This window comes from Aquila chrysaetos, chromosome 12 (genome assembly GCF_900496995.4).
Source record: "Aquila chrysaetos chrysaetos chromosome 12, bAquChr1.4, whole genome shotgun sequence".
In the NCBI taxonomy this organism is placed as follows: Eukaryota; Metazoa; Chordata; class Aves; order Accipitriformes; family Accipitridae; genus Aquila; species Aquila chrysaetos.
This window is the reverse complement of record NC_044015.1, coordinates 16,206,220-16,227,050: the sequence shown is the minus strand read 5'-3', so window position 1 is coordinate 16,227,050 and position 20,831 is coordinate 16,206,220. Positions and strand designations below refer to the sequence as shown.

At 35.8% G+C, this 20,831-nt stretch overlaps 1 long non-coding RNA gene across 1 annotated transcript in view; it reads right to left on the bottom strand.

The window, feature by feature from the left end:
• The window catches only part of LOC121233715, a 298,298-nt gene that overhangs the window by 264,458 nt on the left and 13,009 nt on the right, over positions 1-20,831 (bottom strand). Inside the window, exons 2-3 of the long non-coding RNA XR_005933720.1 lie at positions 3,061-3,125; positions 1,812-1,906 (exon numbers count right to left, since the gene is read on the bottom strand). This is a non-coding gene — a long non-coding RNA (uncharacterized LOC121233715). The remainder of the gene's footprint in view (positions 1-1,811; positions 1,907-3,060; positions 3,126-20,831) is intronic.

The window sequence follows — 20,831 nt, the reverse complement described above, 5'->3', positions numbered from 1 at the left end:
ACTCCACTGAGGTCATTGAAAATGCAGTGTAGGCTTAGCTTGGCCTGGCTCAACTGTTATTTGTTATCTTTACCAATTCTCATCTTTTACATCTCTGTAGAAGAGATTTGCCAGCTGCTGCATATACAGCTATTGTACAACATAAGCTGGTATAGCACATAGGACAATTATTCATTTAAATAGGTTTATTAATCATTATAGCTTGTCACCTGGCACATAAAATGGGCTTGTATTCATTTTTTTCTGTGTGAAGTAGGCATTTTAAAATCTTTCACTGTCAAACAGGTCTCTTACACAGCCAGTGCAATCCTTAATGCTCTTTATTTATCAAACCTAATGTAATAGGATCCCTTGGCATAGTACACTGATGAAGAAGTGAGGTTCATTTTCAGAATGCTGAAATAAAGTAAACATCTAGTAGTTCATATTCTTCACTCTTTCTGTAGTGCAAAAATATACTGTCTCAATGTGCAATAATTTCTGCAGCAACCACAGATTTTGTAAAATGCAATGAAAAAACTTGCTAGAATACCTGTTAATCACTGAAAAGTGATATTGCAAGCTACCGCTGTGGTCCAGTGACTCACAGATGTGGTTATAAACTACTGACAGATGATTCTTAGTAGCTGGCATATAAGAAGAATTAGCAACTCCTGGATTTAGGTAAAATGGTGTATTATATATCATAAATAAGACACTAGTTTGTGAAAACAATTCCCTCCTGCAATGATATGTAACTGCTCTCAGTCTACAGAGGTAACAAGATCTTTTTCAGTTCATACTGCAATAAAAAACAAACCAACTATAATTCTCAAGATTTTCTTTTTGGGGGGAAAGAATAAAAAGCATTACAAATCTCTGTTCCTGTACAGCAAAACTTTAAATGTTCTGTGTGTTAAATAACTGTAGGTTATATGTGTATGAGATCTGAAATTGTACTTTTTCTGTTTGTCAGATATAATTACTTACTATGTACTAAACCACACAAACAATATTCATTTACCCAGTGCTAATTACATTACTTTTGACAATCAAAAATAAGAAGGCTGTCCAACCTCTTTTTTTCCCAAACACAACGTCCTATCTCATAACCTGGGACTATTGTTATGAGAGATGCAAAGTCTTCAGGAAAAATTCCAGAGCACAGCTTAATCAACAGACATATTAAAAAACCCCAACATAATATTACTATTGTGTATACACACTCACACAAGGTTTTGTGATATTTCTCAAATGCTGTTGTTAAAAAGCAGAATTGCAGTGTTTATCATGGGTATAGTGACTTTTGCAAGAACAGTCACAATGTTTTATAGTGTTCCCATCAATAGAGCTTTCCACTTGTAATATACCTCATTAGGGAAAGCGCAGGTTTATAAACCAGAATTTTCTAAAAGGCAAGTGGTAAGCCACCAAAACCAGAAGTGTTTCTTATGTTTCATGTGGTATTTATAGTGAATCCCATGAATGCAAAGTAAAAAAGATCATGACAGGAGTTAGTTCTTCAAACATTGCACAGTATTCTGAGCAGATACATCCACTTTTTCTCCTTTTGCACGGTATGTTATATAAGTGTGCAACTGCACAGGCTAGGAAAATAACTTTGTAGGTAGCTATTCCCTTTTCCGTAGCGATTTGGCAAAAAAATGAATGGCAATCTACCAACAGCAAATTGGAGAATTTTCCAACTGTGCCTTCCCCCCCTGCCCCCTCAGAAAATACAAGTTCCAGATTTTTTTCTGGAAATATTCTCATGGGAGAAAAGATGACTATATATTTTCTAAATGAAAATGAGAGAGAGAAAACACACTTACCACACAGCAGCCAACAGCCTTGTGATACAGGGTAAGTCAGGTCAAAGTATTTGGTCTTAGGCACAGATGGAATCTGAATGAGCCTATCTTAGTTGCTGGGGAAAAAACCCAAACACTAAGCACCAGTATACACAGGCAAGCATGGCTCTCTAAAATAACTGAGTAAATCTAACTCGCCCCACATATGTTTCTGTTTTCCTTCAGTTATCTCTGAGACTCACCCACCCTCTTGGTAAGCCAGTTTATTTTGCTGAATCAGCAGATTGGCAAATGAGGGAAAAGTGGTTTGCTTCCAGTTAGTGACCTAAAAGGTGCACAACTGGGCCAGGTAACCACCAGAACCAGCAAAGGGGGAAGTGTATGGTCAAGAGCAAGGCTTGTGCATCTTCAGACACCGTGAACTGTTAGACTGCCTCAGCTGCCAAAACAATCTGCAATATCAGCTGCCCTGCCCCAATACATACTTAAAGAGAATAGCTTCAAGAAGAAACTGAATCTGCAGGCCAAACAAATGAACCTTGGTTTTGCATATCCTAGATGAGTCTTCTACTACTTTGTCATTGACAAAGAGGAGGAATTATGGGAGGATTACTTTTTCTCCAAAAATAGACTTTTTCCAGAAAAGGAAGTGGGCTTTTTCCCCAGTTGGCCCTATTTGAGAACATCAACATATGGAGCATGTCAGACATAAGGGAGAATGCAATGTGCTTTAAGAAAAGTCACAGTTTTCTAACCTAGATAAAGTCAGCAGAAACTTCTTTCTTTGCAGTGCATATAATCAAAGCCAAAAGGAAACATCTCAAAAAAAAAAAAAAAAAAAAAAAAGTATTCCTGTAGAGGATGTTAGAATAAAATTTGGGAAGACAAGTAAATACTTGGAGAAGACCCAAATGCCATTTTTAAAAGTTTAAATTTTAGCTGAGTCCAAGATGTTGAAGTAAGCCTTTTTTAAAGATGTATGTCCCTAAGAAGAGTCATATAATAAGAATTAGAGGGGAGAGGGTTTGGGTGGTTTTTTTTCAATCCTAACTCTAAAGCATATACACACTGAAGCACAAGCACGCATGCAGACTTGATAATGGAAAGCCAAAATAAATTTAAAAAGGCTGTTCTGAGTGGCTATAATATATTTAAGCCATCAGATGAAAAAGTATATTTATCTTCCCTGTGTTTCTGTAAGCCTGGAGCGGAAAAACATAAATACAATCTTCTGTGGGTGTGGAGCTTTAATATCTGGTCCTTCTCTTACCTCCTTCTTTTCTTCATTTCTGTCTATATAGCTTGGAATTGCACCATAGCAAAGTCTTGCTCATTCTGAAATCAACAGAAATTTTGACATTAGACATGCTAAAGCATCATGACTAGAATACATTATATATCAGGGAAATTTTTTTTTTTTAAGGATCACAGGCACATGAAAGAATCCAAATGAAAAAAATCTTTCAAGTGTGTGGTGTCCCTCCCCTGAAAATATCTTTTGGTAGCAATGCTGACCACAGGGCAAAAAGGTGTCATTTACTATCCATTCTGCAATAAAATACAGCAAATAATTCTAACAAAGAAACATGGCTTCAAAGTCTCGAGGAAAAAATAAACAAAGTTAATGAGACTATAATGTCCTTTAGGACTCTGGGAAAACAGAAATATAGATTTTAAAATCCTCAGGTTTTAGGTCTTTGCATATTCCCTTTATCTATATATGACTATATTTTCATACAAAATGAAACAACTTAATGCAGGTATAAGTACATGGAGTCCTATCTTCACGGTTGTGGTGTTCTGCTAAAAAAAAGCCCACCAAAACAAAGCAACAAAAACACTACACTTTTTTCTCTAATCTGAAGTTTCATTTCGGTAGTTACTACAACAAAACAATAAAACCTCTTTAAATTCTGTATTCTTTAAAAGAAAAAAAGCTCAAAACTATTTTCTAGTACTAATAGAAATAAAACATTTGCACTGAACTATGGACTAAAATGGTACTCTTAATTGATTTCCCTCTATTTCATAGCAAAAATCATTTAGAATTATTTCTATCGTAAAAGATTTTTGGTCTGCTACAATTCTAACTGAGATGAGGACAGAAATGAGGAATGTTTTTAAGGTTTTTTCAACTTCTCTCCCAATTTTGTCTAAAACTATGAGGAAAAGAAGGACCTTTTTTTTTAATAACCAGAAATTTTCAAATTCAATAAAATGAGTATGATGTGAACTCTGTGAATGTTCAGATTAGCCCAAATTAAAAACACCAGATAGCCTATATAAAAAGGCTAATAAATCAGACTTGGGAACTTCACAGCAGATACAGAAACAAGGTGCTATATTCTAGTTTCAATAACCATAAAACAAAACTATCAGCACCTCAGATCCCAGTAGTAGTTCATAATTATGTTTTGTAAATTAGTTGTTTTGTCCTACAGTTATACCACGCAACCCAATTGAACAAAAAGAAGTGGAATTTATAAACTAAGTGTTATGAAGGAAGACTAGTGATGTTATGGATGACGCTGTTAATTTATTTAGCAGACAGATTTTTTCTGTGAAGACAATCGGATTTCACTTGTTCAAATAACCCATCAGCTGTATGGTGCCTTGAGTTAGGAATATGTTCTTCACCTGAAACTATTTTAGCACAGCAGGATTCTTTTGGCATGATGCTTTTCCTGAACTACTTAGCAGAGCAGAGCTGAGCACCTTTGGTTTGGACACTGATTTCTGCTGTTACATAGACATTTCAGAACAACAAGCACCTCATACCTTTCAGACACAATGTATCTGGATTACCAAAAATGAAGCTGGTTTGATTTGTGACATTCTTGTTGTTTCCCTATTTTATCAGTTTTTAATAACGTGTTTATCCACTTACAATCTGAAGCATCTAGCGTGATTCACTGTAAACTGGTTATTTCTCTTTTGATTCATTTGCCTATCTAAATTAATAGCAGACTCTATGTTATTTCCCTTAAAACTGGTCTACAAGTAATATCAACAGCTATTAACAATATAGAGAATGTCCTCTGAACACAATACTCAATTGTTTATTGTTTTATAGGCCTATGTTTGGGTTCATAGCACATTCCAAAGAATAAATGAACTGCAAGTTAAATCTCTTTACAGTCTATAGCTCTCAGATATCAGATGCTATTTAAACATAGTATAAAATGAAGTATACTAATATGAGCTCAAGAAAGTAAATAAAATAAATATTTAAAATTAATTAAAAGCAGTAGTCACTATATATGAATACTTTCTAGCAAACCATTCTACAACTATATTACATTATTGCATTGTTCTCAGGTTATGAAATAAAAATTATTTCATCTTAAAAAATAGTCAAACTATCATACATAAACCCAAGAATTTTAAGTATATGTCAATATTTTCTCCCTGACACTTTTTCTTAATTAAACTCCTTTTTACTACATTTCCAGGAAAAGCATTCAAAGAAAATCATCATGATTTTCTGAGATGTCACACAAGGGACAGGGAAAGTCTGCAAATTATTCCTTGAGAACAAAAGCAAAATGCATTTCTGTCAAAATTATATGTTTTCTCATGCAGTGCAGGCTTCCAAAGATGAGATATACCCAGAAAGCATTAATGTGGAATCTGAAATGCAGAAACTCCAGTAACTATGGACAACTCCCAGGTGGCCTCTTGCCAAAATTTCTTGATGAGTATACAGAGTGCATCCAATTTGGATCTGTACTTTAGCCCTTGGGAAAGTCATTATGTATCTAAGGGAAAAACAATTCTCAAGTTTAACAAGCAGGAACACATTTGCAAAAAATTCCTGCTATACTTGCCTATGTGTTTCTGTTATAAGTAAGCAATACAGGGAAATGAGCTAACACAAACAGAAAGATTGTGCTTACCAGACTTATCTTTAACATAAGGTAAGAACAATGATTGCAGTTTCTCTTCTCTCCTTTTTCAGGGTAACTCTTCAGAGAAGTCTGATTCTGATTCAGACCTTGATAAAGTCCACTAAAACCAGCCCTCACTGATTGCTTGTTTTCCTTAACATCACTGATTACACTTGTTTGCCTGCTCCTAAACATCTCTCACTCTCATCACTGTAATCCTAAATTGTAAGAGACTGTGTTGGCTGGAAATGTTGGTCTCGACATTGCTGCTGCAGAGAGCCTTCACATTCTGTCGCTGTGGGGAAGTACGCGCAAAAAGTCCCTGTGGAAACCACCATATCCGCCCGAAGTTAGCAGTGCCTACCAAGCTGGGAAACCACTGGGAATACCTGGGCATGCAACCATGAAAGAACATGGGGCGGACCTTTTGGGGAAATCCCGGGGACCGGGACAATAAAAGAACTGCGTACTCCCCTCTCAAGATGGGGGAAGACACTGGAGAGACTGAAAAGGCAACTGAAGAAGCACCTGCAGCTCTTGGGACTGGAACTTTGGCTGGAACCCGGACTTGGACCCTCCATCACCCGCATCAGGACCGAGTCAACGGGACGCTGCTGGCTTCGTGGTGGTGGTAACTAGTCTTGCTCTCTCTCTCTCCCGTTTTCTTGCTTAGGTCTGCCTCTTTTTCCTTTCTCCTTCCCTCTGTCCTATCGCTATTATCAGTTGTTGTAGGAAATAAAACTTGCAAGGTTGTACAGCATCTGACCTCGTTTGCGTCTTAATCTCGCTCTCGGGATCATTTAAGAACGCTCCCCGATATTGGATCGGGACATAAATCCACTCCTGACACCACACCCTTCTCTACACCAGTTATTCTGTAACAGTACCTTTCTGCCCCTGTTTTTGGCAAAACACCTCCTCACATTTTATGAGGTCTCTCATCCCCCAACTGAAAAAATAACAACAAAACAGCCCCAGTTTTAACATAAATGCTGTAAGAAGTATGAATTTTGCAAAGGGTTTCTGGATAATTTTAGTCCACAGTCCATTAGTAACTATGTTTAATCTCACTGCGTATCTGCCTTTACTGCCTGGCTGTTCCGTTTCTTTATGATTTTACTGTAAAAACTTTGAGTCGGAAAATGTATTATGAATCCTCTCCTTTTACTTAACTGTTGTCTAAAAAAAATTGCTGTGGTTTCAACCTTAGCTTCCCTCCTAGGTCAATGGAAGGTTAATGGTTAATTTCCCCTCTGCAAGCAAAAAGTCATTTTAATAGTGTATCTCTGGTCATTTTCTATTCCACTCTCTTACATGATCTATCCACATTTTGAGTCTTCCTCCAAAAAAATTTTGGGCTGTTAATGGAATTATTCATTGGGAAAAACAACATTTTCCAAATAATTATTTAATAATGTGTGCCTAAATTTCTATTTAAATGCTCACATAGTTGACCTGATTTTTTTCCAATGATACCTACACAATGTGGGAAACTGGATGCTTTATCTAAAAACAGAGCACTCAGCTAATTTTAAAGCCTAGCAATTATTGGCACTGTATTCTCTGCAGTGTTCATGAAAGAGTAAATATTAGAAATAACATAGTAGCCAAGATATAAAGAACCATTTTGATAGATCAGGTATGTATTTCTATAAGTTAGTCAGTAAAAACATAACAGCACTTTAAAAAGTTAGTTCTTCTGAAATACAGGAGTGGATGATAAGATACCTGGAAATCTATGAACAAAATTTCAATGGTTTCTAATCTGTTCTTTTTCACTAAATGATTTATTTGGAAACCCACATCCAACAAATAACATAGCCTATAACCTCATATTTTTGTGGGGATAAATAAATTAAAATTCCATTAGTATTTCAGAAGTGTTTACCTTCTTATTCGCAATAGAGGCTTGATCCTATCATAATGGGATACTATTGCCAATTAGAGATGAGTGGAATGGATAGGCTCCCTTCATGTACATGCCTGTTAGAAATTGTTGGTAAAGACTGATAAAAATGCATACATTTAAAAAAACCCAAGCAAACAAGTAACCAGAAAATCAATCTGACACACTCTTTTCCCTCTTCTTATTAGCCATGAAAATATTTGGATCCTTTTAGCTTACAAATACTTGGCTTGGTGTGGACTTTCAGGGAGACCAGTGGGAGAATGGCAGGTAGCAAGTACTAAAATTTCCAGAAACAGCATGTAAACAATATGGAGAAAATACTCTAAAATTCTAAAAAAAAAAAAAAAAAATCTAAAAAGTTCTAAAAATATTGTACTTTGATTTTCTGTTTTTCAGATTAGCTCTTTTTTCCCAGATCTCAATCACTACTGCTCACTGAAAAAGAACCCTTAACAAGCATATTGCTGAAGCACAAAGACAGACAAGTCCCACCTTATGTTGGGAGTTTTACAAAATGTATAGAGAAATCTGAGTGGATCATAAATATGTAAAAAAATCCATGATTCGTTTGCTTTTGAAACATGCCCTGTATCAAAAATACATTTGATAAAATTAAGGACTTCAGGTATAAAGTTCAGTGGAAGTGTGTGCTGGTAAATGAAAAATTTGTCATTGCAGAATGACAGACTGTAAGTCAAGATGCCAATCATTAGAGGATAACAGATGTCTTCAATTGTCTGCTGGGTCTTTATTTTGATTTTATTGTATTACAGAGATTGCCAGGAATACTAAAAGATAATGCCTCTTTATCATGATGAACAGTGCACATCTGCCTGACTGAGCAGTTAAAGCAAAGAGCAGAAATGCCCCAAGAAATAACATTAGCAATATTGAAAAGGAAATGCCATGTTCTCAGCAGTTACCAATATAATGACAGTAAACACTTTGCATACAAGCCTATTAGCTACATTGCCATGGGCAGTAATAGTCTGGTTAAATAAAATTCTTTATTAAGTCAGCAAAAGTTAAAAGACTAAAACAACTAAAAAAAAGGCAACTTGACTGTACCTGCCTTAGACCAGCTAATGAGTGGGCTAGAAGCTGATGAACTAAATTTGGTATAGTGAAAATTAGGCTTAGATGGAGAAAGTAATGAAAGAATGTAATATTCTCCTTATCATACCACTTTTGCTCCTTAAAAAAGGGAATTTCAATAAGGAATTATGACAGTAAATGGATAAGAATACACTGAAACAAATGTATGGCAGCCCTTCTGCTACTTGCACTGTTTCTTTAGCTTCTAGGTTCCTGAAGACATTATGGATATTTCAACAGTCTAATCCTGGCCAGTATCCCAACACAACTAGAGTGAGAATTGTCACGACACCTCCCATGGCCACCTTCCCCAGGTTTGGCTAAGAGGTGAAACATGACAGCTGAAGCTGTTGTTCTGTCTTCCTTCTTTATGTGCTTGCCTTTCCATTCATTAGTTTTCCTCCTCCTTTTTGTCCTCTTCTTTTTGTCTTTTGCCTAAAGAAAATCTGTATTCGACAGCTAGCATGGACTCCTGCCCAACACCTAAGATGATATAGGGAAATTAATGCTTCAAAAGCATTTACCACTTTCCATGTTTGTCATTCATGGAATAGTTACCAAAAATGTGTACTATGCCTGTTTCCTAGCTGCCAGCTTGCAAGTAAGAGTCAATACCAGAAACAGATATTTCCTCTTACATATGTCCTTTGCATGTTTTTAACTTGTCTTAAAAGTTGTAATTTAATAATAATGACAACAGTAGTGGCCTTTCTCAACTCATTTCTGAACCATAAGAATACATTTAAGCTCAACATGACCCAGCAATGTGTATTTACAGCCCAGAAAGCCAACCATATGCTGGGCTGCATCAACAGAAGTGTGACCAGCAGGCCAAGGGAGGTGATTCTCCCCATCTACTCCCCTCTCATGAGACCCCACCTGGAGTGCTGTGTTCAGCTCTGGGGCCCCCAGCATAAGAAAAACATGAACCTGCTCAAGTGGATCCAGAGGAGGGCCACGGAGATGATCAGAGGGCTGGAACACCTCTCCTATGAAGACAGGCTGAGAGAGTTGGGGTTGTTCAGCCTGGAGAAGAGAAGGTTCTGGGGAGACCTTATAGCAGCCTTTCAGTACTTAAAGGGAGCCTACAGGAAAGCTGGAGAGGGACTTTTTACAAGGGCATGTAGTGATTGGACAAGGGGTAATGGCTTTAAATTGAAAGAGGGTAGATTTAGATTAGATGTAGGGAAGAAGTTCTTCACTGTGAGGGTGGTGAGGCACTGGAACTGGTTGCCCAGAGGAGTTGTGGATGCCCCATCCCTGGAAGTGTTCAAGGCCAGGTTGGATGGGGCTTTGAACAACCTGGTCTGGTGGAAGGTGTCCCTGCCCATGGCAGCGGGGCTGGAACTAGATGATCTTTAAGATCCCTTCCAACCCAAATCATTCTATGATTCTATTTCTGCCCAACTTTAATACTGCCTAAATGATTCCCAAAATGCTGTAAGGGTCAACAGAAAGGATGTAAGGAATAAAGTAAAATTTAAATTTTAATAAATATTCCACATTTTAGATGCTCAGATAATTTTTCTTATGATAATAAGATCTGATTTTTAAATTTAAACCCCACACACACTTTAAAAAACATTCAAAATTACATCTTGATAGTATTTTCATACAACAGGTAGGCAGCCAAGATTTGACACCTGAGGGTCTGAAACTTTTGAACAGAGGACTTACTCCGTGAGAGGTCAATATTAACAGATTTGATCCTATGGGCCCATTGATTTCACCAAATTTGTTAAAATATTCAAGAAATCTTGTTTTGCTACTAGGCAGACTTGCATATTATCTTTGAGTGTAGTTCCAAATACAGCTTCTCAGTAGAAATATTCCAAAGGCATACTTAAATGGTTGGGTTTTGGGAAGCATAGTTACAAATGTCCAAACACTCAAAAACCAGAAGTGGCTTTGGCCATCAGTACCACCTGAGCCTCTAGAGCAGTTAAGGATCTGAAAATCACAACACACATTGCAAATATTAAATCCCCAGCTATCACATTGTTCTTTAAATCATTCTTTAACTCTAAGTATCTTCCTTCTAGCTGGATTAAAACTGATGATGCCTTCTGTTTGATCTAGAAAAAAAATGGATCCAAAATCTACCTATCTGCTGAAAACAAGAGTAAAAATTACATGTCATTAGCAAACCAAACATATTTCTTATGTGAAGTATTACAACACAAGTAGCAGTACTTTTCAGGCTTGTGGTATTTTTCTAGAGTTTTCACTGATATAAACTCTGAAGTCATTACAATGCTTCTGGGGAAAGAACAGGAGCATGCATTCTCTGCCATGTTGAGATTACTCCATCAGCCACAATATACTTGAATAATTTCTTACATGTGATAAATCACAGTAAATAACCTCCAGTGAACTATTCAGTCTTCTATGGATAGCAGGTATCATGGTCCTTGTGCATTTGTCATTACTCATGGCAGATTTTGCATTTTTGATAGAGACAGCTATTAGAAAATTTTATTGACTAATTTCATTTTATTGTTCTGATTATCCCTCAAGGAAAACATAGTCAAATTCTCAGCAGACTAAGCATTTTAAACAATAAAAGGTACATCTTTGTGTAAATGTTTGCATCATCTGCTCTATTACTACAATAGCTGATAAGGAAAACTTTTTTAGTTTTCAGGTAATTAAAAAATATTCATATTCTTAGGAAATTCTATCATTCACTGTTCCCAAAGACTATTTTATACATGTTTCAGGAAAAAATTACAAGTAAAAGCTACAAGACATGACAATTAAAAACAATTCTTCAATCACAAACCAGAACACCCACTCCAGCCAAAGTACAGGAGTAGGAAATTTATTTCTCTGACATTTTATTTCCATACATACACTTATTTGGAACAATTTTTACATGATCAAAACCAAAAGTCTTATCATGCTGAAATCTTTGCCTGAGTCTTAAGAATATATATAATTATATTTGAATACCTGAAATATGTATTTGCTGTCAAATTGCCAAACATAATCATAATACTAAATAACTTTTTCAGAGTGCTGGAAAAAACAGTACTTAACTCACTGAAGCTTAATTATGTATCTGTCAAAATGGTTTAACTGAATCAGGGATGACTAAAATCCCACAAGAATGACTAAATACTCTCTGTATCTTCTTCGTTAAAGGCAGAGGCTAGAATAGTAGAGCGTACAACTATTTTCAACTGGATTTTCTTTTTGCTGTTCACTGTTTTACACAACATAATGGAACTCCTGTGCTCAGCTACATAATAATTTAGAAGCTAGATCTGAATATAGATTAAAATAGGCATAGCTGTGAGCCAGGGACATCTTGTCCTGGTCTGCACTATTTGTATAAAGAGAAAGATTTACTGGAAATAACTAGAGAAATGTGGTCAGTAATGTTGACAAGAAAATAATGGGTCACTGGGATCAAAATTTATAAAATATTCATAGTTTGTCCATGAGTCCTATTAAAGTTATTAGATAATATTACAAACAAACAAAACAACCCAGAAGAGTTAGTGACTAAGAATTATTTATGGTTAGTCACCTAACTTTTGGAAAAGTCCTTTGCTCTTCTCTACTAAGATGTTCTTTGAAGGCTAGGGTCCATTTCTACTCTCTTTAAAATCATCTAGACACCACCACTTACCAATAAAATACCCTAACTTTGTCACTCAAATTACTCTGATGTGATTTTAGCTTTCATATCTTTCACATATACGAACACTGAGTTATGATTTGCTCTGTAGTGTTAATGTTATTATGGTTTATTCAGTCTAGTTAATTTTTAAAATTGATGTCTTTTTATTTGTGTTTAAGAACTTTCTGTTAACATACCTGAAACGTTAAAATGTTAACAAAACACAGTTTGGGGAGGAATTGCTAATGACATAAAATGATTTGGTAACAGAAATATAATTGTGAAAGGAAATATCCAGAAATAATTTAATATTTAGAAATATGATATTAAGATCTTGTAAACCATTGGTCCTATTTTTTGTTATTATTTATAAGCAGACATCCTGTAGCAAAAGTATGCTAAGCTGCCAGGACAGTAGCATTTGGTGCTGCTCTAAGACTCCCTTTGAACAGGCATTAAATTAACATTTTACTTGATTTGAAAGAAAGTAGCAGAACTTAACTGTTTCACATTTCTGGAATAAATAGTAAAAAACCCCACCCTGAAGACTAAAAAAAACCCCAAACCCTTTAAAAAAATTTCAACTGTTTTTTTTTGAGCTTTATACAAATATCAGCATTTGGTTGACTTTAAAAGTTAATGCAATTTTTTACCTTTGATTTTTCTTGGAAACTTTTCTTACAAGTTAGATTCACAGTATATTATATTCTCATTGGAGAACAGCAAACTCCAGATCTAATTCTGACAGTTTAATAAAGTTAACAAAATAAAGATGTATCTCATGTGAAGGACTTGAAGGACAGATAGGCAAAAGTAAACATATGGTCTTAAAACTAGTAATTAATTACACATAAACAGGAATATAAAGAATGCCAGTAACTTTAAATCATGGTTTTTGTAAGAGGACTTTGATGCAGGCATTCCTATAAGTTACTTACCTAAAAATTGCTATTATAAAAGAACATGTTTATTTACTACAGGCTAGAATTTCAATCCTTTCCTTTAACTAGAGATTAAATGCATTTTTAGATTTTTATTTTTTTAATTACTAAAAGCATGATAAAAGTAACTGTTATGTGTAGTTGATCATATTCTTGGAGAGTTGATTCTGAAGTGCTAACCACAGTCTGAGCTAGGTAACATCCATCTGTTCTACACTTAATCGTTCTATTTCCTACAAACCCTCTTAAATGTAAGTACTAATTCTATTGCCCCAGTACCATTTTCATTTAATTCCCTTGTGTGTTGTATTGTGTTTCCTTGTTGTCCTAGTTTCAGCTGGGTTAGAGTTAACTGTCTTCCTAGTAGCTGGTACTGTGCTATGTTTTGAGTTCAGTATGAAAAGAATGTTGATAACACTGATGTTTTTAGTTGTTGCTAGTAGTGTTTAGACTAATGATGTCAAGGATTTTTCAGCTTGTCATGCCCAGCCAGTGAGAAAGCTGGAGGGGCACAAGAAGTTGGCACAGGACACAGCCAGGGCACCTGACCCAGAGTGGCCAACAGGGTATTCCATACCATGTGACATCCCATCTAGTGTAGGAACTGGGAAGTGGGGGCGGGGAATCACTGCTCGGGGACTTGCTGGGTGCCGGTCGGCTGGTGGTGAGCAATTGCACTGCACATCATTTGTACATTCCAATCCTTTCATTATTGCTGTTGTCATTTTATTAGTGTTATCATTATCATTATTAGTTTCTTCTTTTCTGTTCTATTAAACTGTTCTTATCTCAACCCATGGGTTTTGCTTCTTTTTCCCAATTTTCTCCCCCATCCCACTGGGTGGAGGGGGAGTGAGTGAGCGGCTGCGTGGTGCTTAGTTGCTGGCTGGGGTTAAACCACGACACTTGTGCAATGCGTGTCAATTCTTACTAGATTTTTAAAAATTAAAATGTCAGTTGATGACATTCTGGCACTTCAAATTTGTTCACTAAACTTAAAATAGGATGAACAGTTTCCATACTTGAAGTTCTCATTTCCATGTCAGGATGTTTAGGTTTTCATTTAAAAGTAAAAATATTCAAAAGTTCAAACTAAATTTGAAATGTTTGTTGCTAATGTTTGGAAATGTTTCCTACAGGGGTAAGCAAGTATTTTCCAAGGAGTGAAAAATTTATATTCTTGCATGCATTAACACATGAAACTTATTTTCTCAGATTTAAGTCTTATATCACAACTTCTCTGCAATGAAGCTCAATTTTGGTGATTGGAATGCTTACAGAAAAAGAAAACATATTTATAAAATGAATTATATCTTCTGATGACTGTATACAGTTCCTATTGACTTTATATAAATAGACCCTTATGCACAATTTGATTTTAAATACAAAATCTATTTCTTTTTGTATATTCCAGTATAATGGAAGAGTACAGCCCTTAACATGACTCTGCAAAATTGTCTTTTTTTTAAAGCACCTTAAAAGTTCCAAGTTATAAAGTTACAGGAATGAATTTTCATTTTGCACCTCTAGCCTGTTTTTCCCTTCTAACGAATTAGAGTTCATTGGCACTGGTTAAATGAGATGAAAGCTGGAGCTGCCATGCGAAGAGATGGACTGTCAGGATATCATCTCCTTCATGATGGAAGAAAGAGGGGAGGAGATAAGGAAATACAGGTTTAAGGAGAGTCCACAGCCTCAGATAAAGCAATTGCCAGCCAAACAATGTTTGGGGGACACTCTCCACCACAGCCTCTCAGCACTAAATTTTTGGTAAATCCCCCCCTTGGTAGAGTGTAGGACAGGACAAAATGATGGAGTGGAGGGGAGCCTGTTAAACTAACATCTTCAGTGCCTTCAGGGAAACTAAACACAAACCCAAGCTTACTGTGGAGAGGAGAATAATTAGTGGACAACATGTGCACAGGAAGGAGATAAATTTAAGAAATATTCTGCTAGGAGGCCTAGGGCAAGAGGCTTACAATAACTTGAATTAACAACAGAGCAAGTGTGCTAAGTGTGCTAGACTATATATATACATTTTTTCCTCTCCACAAACCTACAATCTCCTGCAAAGGAAAGGACATATATGCTTAAAATGGAACTATAGTCCAAAAACTAAATGTGTTTTATAAAAGATCCCTAATTCTAAATTTCCTAATTCATAATCTCTATGATGACATATTTAAGTAGATTATAATACTGCTGTTCATACCAACATAGTAAAGTTAAGCAAGCAAACAGAAAAACACTCTATTGAAGAGTACTGCAAACCAATACATCTATTTCATTAAAGACAGGTGGTTTAAGTCCCCAAATAATATTTTCTATAAATTTACAGAAAAATATATCAGAATCTTTTATATCACACCACAACTAGAAGTGATAAAAAGGGTGTGATTACTTTTTCTTTTCTTGAAGCCAAATTTGCCTGCCAGCTTCACCTGCTCCTTGTTTCCCCTGGAGTTTCAGAAAATACAAATTTCTATATTCTCCACAGAAAAAACAAACCAGATATCCATGGCAACTGTTCCTACATATGCCATCTAAGAGGAAATTGTGCCTCCCTGTCCTTATAGTTAATGATTAAAACCTTAATTCCTTTTTATCTATTATTGGGCTACTATTTTAATTATATTTTTTAAATCCCCATTTTACAGCACCAAAGGAAGTTTGCCCTTGTATTCAAAGCATGGGGTTTTTTAAAGAAAAGAGAATAAATGGAGAATTTTTCATTTCATAAGTAAAGTTGGTGGGTTTTTAACTTGTTTATTTAAAGTTGCTGTGCTTAAAAGCGGAGAGGGATCCTAATTATATAGCAGGACCTATTCAGCAAATGAGAATTTAGTTATGCAGAAAAGTTTTCTTAGTTATGTATTTCCTTGCACTATGAATTGTTTTTGCTATTTGCAAATATGCTATATTAGTACTTCTCAGTGAACATGCAGCATGTGGATCCCTGCACTGCAGTTGACAGACAGCCATTATTAGCCAGAGTTAAAAGATTTGCATGATCACTGTGCAGGTTCTTCTCAGCAACACTATTAATATGCAAATTTATATACTCCAATTCACCACCATAATATTTTTGCTTTGATTGGCTCTTATACTCAAAATTTTCAAGATATGTCCAGCAACAAAGACATATCTCAGCTTCCCATTTCTTGTTAAATGAGTGATAAACTCCAAGGTCAAATCCAGGATAGGGTAATTACCTCATTAACTGAAAACACCCTCAAGTTATCATTTTAATAGCATTAAGGAGAGGAAAGGCTATGACCCATAACAGTGAGCGGCTCTAGTTCACATTTCTGTTTCAGCTAGCCAACACTGACTGAAAGCTCTAAATGCTTAACCTCAGCACAAGCCGGAAGTTTATTTCTGACCAAGAAAACTACTCTGTGGCTTGATCAGACTGTATTCAAGACATACATAAAAGCTGACTGACTTGACTGGTTTGGGGAAAATTTTCTTGAAGAATACTCACTGTACAGGCTTCACACTTTCTGATATAGTATTTAATCCTCATTATGCAGCAGCATGGCTCACCACTGATATATACTAATGAATGTTTCATTTGAAGTTATATTTTTTTAAAATTGAGAACACATCCATTTTTTTCCCTGTGTTATGGTTCTGGTCCTGCAGCCAGCACAGCCATACATGACCTGATGACTTCAGAGCAGACTGGCTATTAGGGGGCCAAAAGCCAGCATCCCATGTTATGTCTGGTGCTTTCACAACTTTCTGATGCCCTTTGTAGAGTCATACTCAGGTGAAAGTTGCAAACATTTCAGTTATTGTAATCTTATGATCAAAAGAATACAAATCAGTCACTTTAGGATTCAAAGAACAAATCATGACCCTCAAAACAACCCCCTCAAGCTCCTCTAAGCCCCCTATACTGCAGTACCCTTCTTTTTGAGCTGTGTTGTACACTCCTTATCCAGAGCTAAGCCAAGAGGCCGCTCAGAGGCCTGGTTGCTCATTACACTGAGTGCTTCAGTGTTTTGGCACGAGGTAGATAACATAGAATGAAGGGCTTTGTACTCCACTCACCAGAAACAGGTCCTTTGATGTATATTCTTAAATTGCTCAGATACCATTACATGCTAATTTAATCAAATAAATATACTTCAATTGAACAGTATTTAGTACAGCAATTAACTACTGCACGCATAGAGGATTTCAGATGAGATGACAGAGTACATTCTTTCCCTATTCAGTGTTAGTATTTATTCCCGCCTTGTTTCATGAATCACTGTAAGTTGTTGTGTTTCTGTACTCATGATAACCTCAGTTATTAATCTACCTGCCATTTGATAAAGGGAAAAGTCGAAAAATCTCTGCTTTCTAACTATTTGCGTATTATGAAACATGAGGTTTTTATTACTGTGTTCATCTATTTTGATGACATTTGGGAAAAGCCAATAACAATACTGTAACATCTGAATACATTTGAGCCTGGCACTTAAATTTGATTTTAACATCTACAAATCTTCAACAGTTAGCATTAAAGACATATAAATCCCATAATATCTCATTTAGATGAGAAGCTACTGAGTTCACAAAACCCATTATGAACCTTAATAGTGATGTACTGTTCAGTTACAACAGATTGACTAATCCAGCATTGGGGTGCATTTCTATCATTGTGGCTCGCTTTATTTAAATAAACCATGTTAGAGATGTTATCACATGCACAGCTCTGCTCATAAAACTCTAGGCTACAATGGAAAATAGTTGATACAAAGATTGTAAATAGCAATTTAGCAACTCAGAGTACCAAACTATTAGTCTCTATTGCTATCTTGGATTTATTTCATAATTAAAAAGAGCTTATACATCCTCTTTATTACGATCAGAGAATAAAGTACAGGAAGGTCTTCCAAACAGCATCCGAATCAACAATCACATCTAAGATCTAGAGAAAGTCTCTGGGTTCTACAAAGATAAGGAAATATACAACTAAGCAATTATCTATGCAAAATCATTGAAACAAATGTTACATTTTTCACTTCCACTTTGTCACAGCAGATTTACAAAAGGAAGAAGTATCCCCCTTCCGCCTTTATGCCCCACTTCGTACTAGTCAGGTTTGCTCCCACTATATCATTTGTGAGGACAGTCTTTTGCCAAAAGACAAGCTGCCCGTGATCTATTAATCTTCCTGAGCCTTCTAATAGTTAATTTTATCCCATTGCATTAAATTAGTTAATGCCTTCTCCAAATAGAAGCAAGAAAATATGAAGCGATCAAAGAGAAGTCTCATAGGTAATGTTTTGCATACTTCTGATGCTCCTCACATAAGTCTACGTGAAAAAGTGACTCTGACACTGTCTGACCCTTTCCCTGTCTCAGGAAACCATTTTTCACTCCCTGTGTAGAGGAATTGAATCACAGCTGCTGCAACAAGAGAGACAGTCTAAGCCTCGTGACTGCAAATAAGTATGATTTGCACCTTATTGTTTCATAAAATTCAGTGATTGCACTGCATATGTCAATTACTGTAAATTAATGGCATTCTACAGCATGTTGCCATTCTTCACTTCCTGTGTCTTTCATCTGGGGATTCTAAACAATTCCAAATAATAATTAAACATTTATCTGTGGAGTAGCAGTTTCTATAGAAGTCAGTCATAGTCCAGCTTCTTAAGAGAAAGAAGTAATCACAAGACATTACTCACTAGACAATAATCACGATTTGTCAAAAATTACAGCAAACTGATATTTAGAATAGTACTATTTCCTCTACTTAAAGCAGAACTATGATGTCCCTAATAGACATACACAAACTTCTGAATGGAACCATTGAATATGCAGAAATTAAGCCAATTCAGGTTTTTCAGATGTATGGAATAAAGTAACCTACAATTATTTCCACATTACTTCACCCTTGCATTGCTCTTCCTATGATCTTCTAAAATACTCTCTCTGCTCTTGAACAGTCTGCCTTTTCAATACTTCTCATGCTTAATTTTCTTTTTACTGTAACATATTATCTCTCATCTTTCTAAAATTCCATCCTAGTTTGCTTTATTTTGTTGTTCAAACAACATTACAGATACTTCTTTTAACACAAGCCTGAGCAGTCAAACGTATAAATAAGCTTTATGATCAAGGATTAAGTATGAGACACTAAATTCACAAAACAAGATTTCCCACATTCATTCTGAGCCAGAAGTTTTTATTTACATGGTCATTCTGGACATAAGACCCATAAAGCTGTCTGCATATGACAAGAGTGGTGACAACCCACCTCAAATGGTCATGAATCTTTATGTTGGCTCCTATTAAAATATCTAGCTGTACAAGTATGGGAGTTTGTAACCTTATAGATGCAAGCAGATGTATCCATCAGTTATCTTCCATTAATAACTTAATTTGTTTTTAGTTTGTAAACAGTTGAAGAAAGAAAATATTATATTCCTGTGTATTCATCCATCATGAAGCTCAATGCAGTCCTCAACTCCTATAATCACATTACAAATAGCTGGTTAATAATAAAGGCTTAGCTGCTCCCTAATGGAAGCTTAGCCAGAAGCCAAGGGTGACCTCAGCACAGGCCATGCCCTCTCCAATAGCCTGAGCCGGGCAGGCAGCCACTAATGGGTCCATTGCTAGATCTCCTTTCCACTCCTCAGCAGGGACCAGGGGTAGACAACATCTTGGGAATGTCAGAGGTCAAGTATTCTGAAGACAACTGAACAGCAAAGAAAGGAAGAGCTCAGTACCAGCAAGATCATTTGGGCTGAGTAATGGGGATTGTATTTTTATTTTCCTGTGAAATTTCCAGGATTCAAAATATCACTCAGTGAAGTACCAACAATTTTCACGTTATTTATATGAAGACGTATTCTTACTCTAGCACAGTTCCCAATTTTGATTTTCAGTATTGGCACCACTGATTCATTGTCAGATGAAAGACAAGCACTGGCATGATAGCACAGAATATATCTTATTTTTAACATCAGAAGCAGCATATTGGTTTATTAACATCGATTAATTTGGAAAAAAAATCACAACTACAGTACCAGCTGTAACTGAATTTCCTTTTTACAGCAAAAACAAAAGTTAATTTTTACTTTCTCATGGTAACTAATGATCCAAGTGAAAACAAAATTTATAACCATCACAGAGACTCTGAGATGACCTTCAGAACACCCTCCCCCACAAAGTGTGCTAATGTGTAATATGGTAAACTACCTCTATTCAGAAAATAGAGATATTTCTCATTGAAAATTAGGTACAGTTATAGAAAAAGAAAAAAATCCCAGCTGCTATTGTTATAAAAAACTTCTGAAATAAAAGAAGGAAAATCAAATAAAGATCCATTAATATAAACTTTAAATAATGTATATATGTGTATCTTTAAAATACTCCCTGAGTATTTTCATTTCTATCAGGCTGCTTAGCATCCACAGAGGTAACTTCCTAAAATAACTGAGCAGACTGCAGTTTTCCTTCCTCGCACAGAGCCCTGGTAGAGAATCCTTGTCACTACTTACAATACTACAAACTCAAGTTTTAACTAGGCTTTATTTTCCTCCTCAGCACAAGTGTGATCTTCAGCTGTTGTACCCAGTA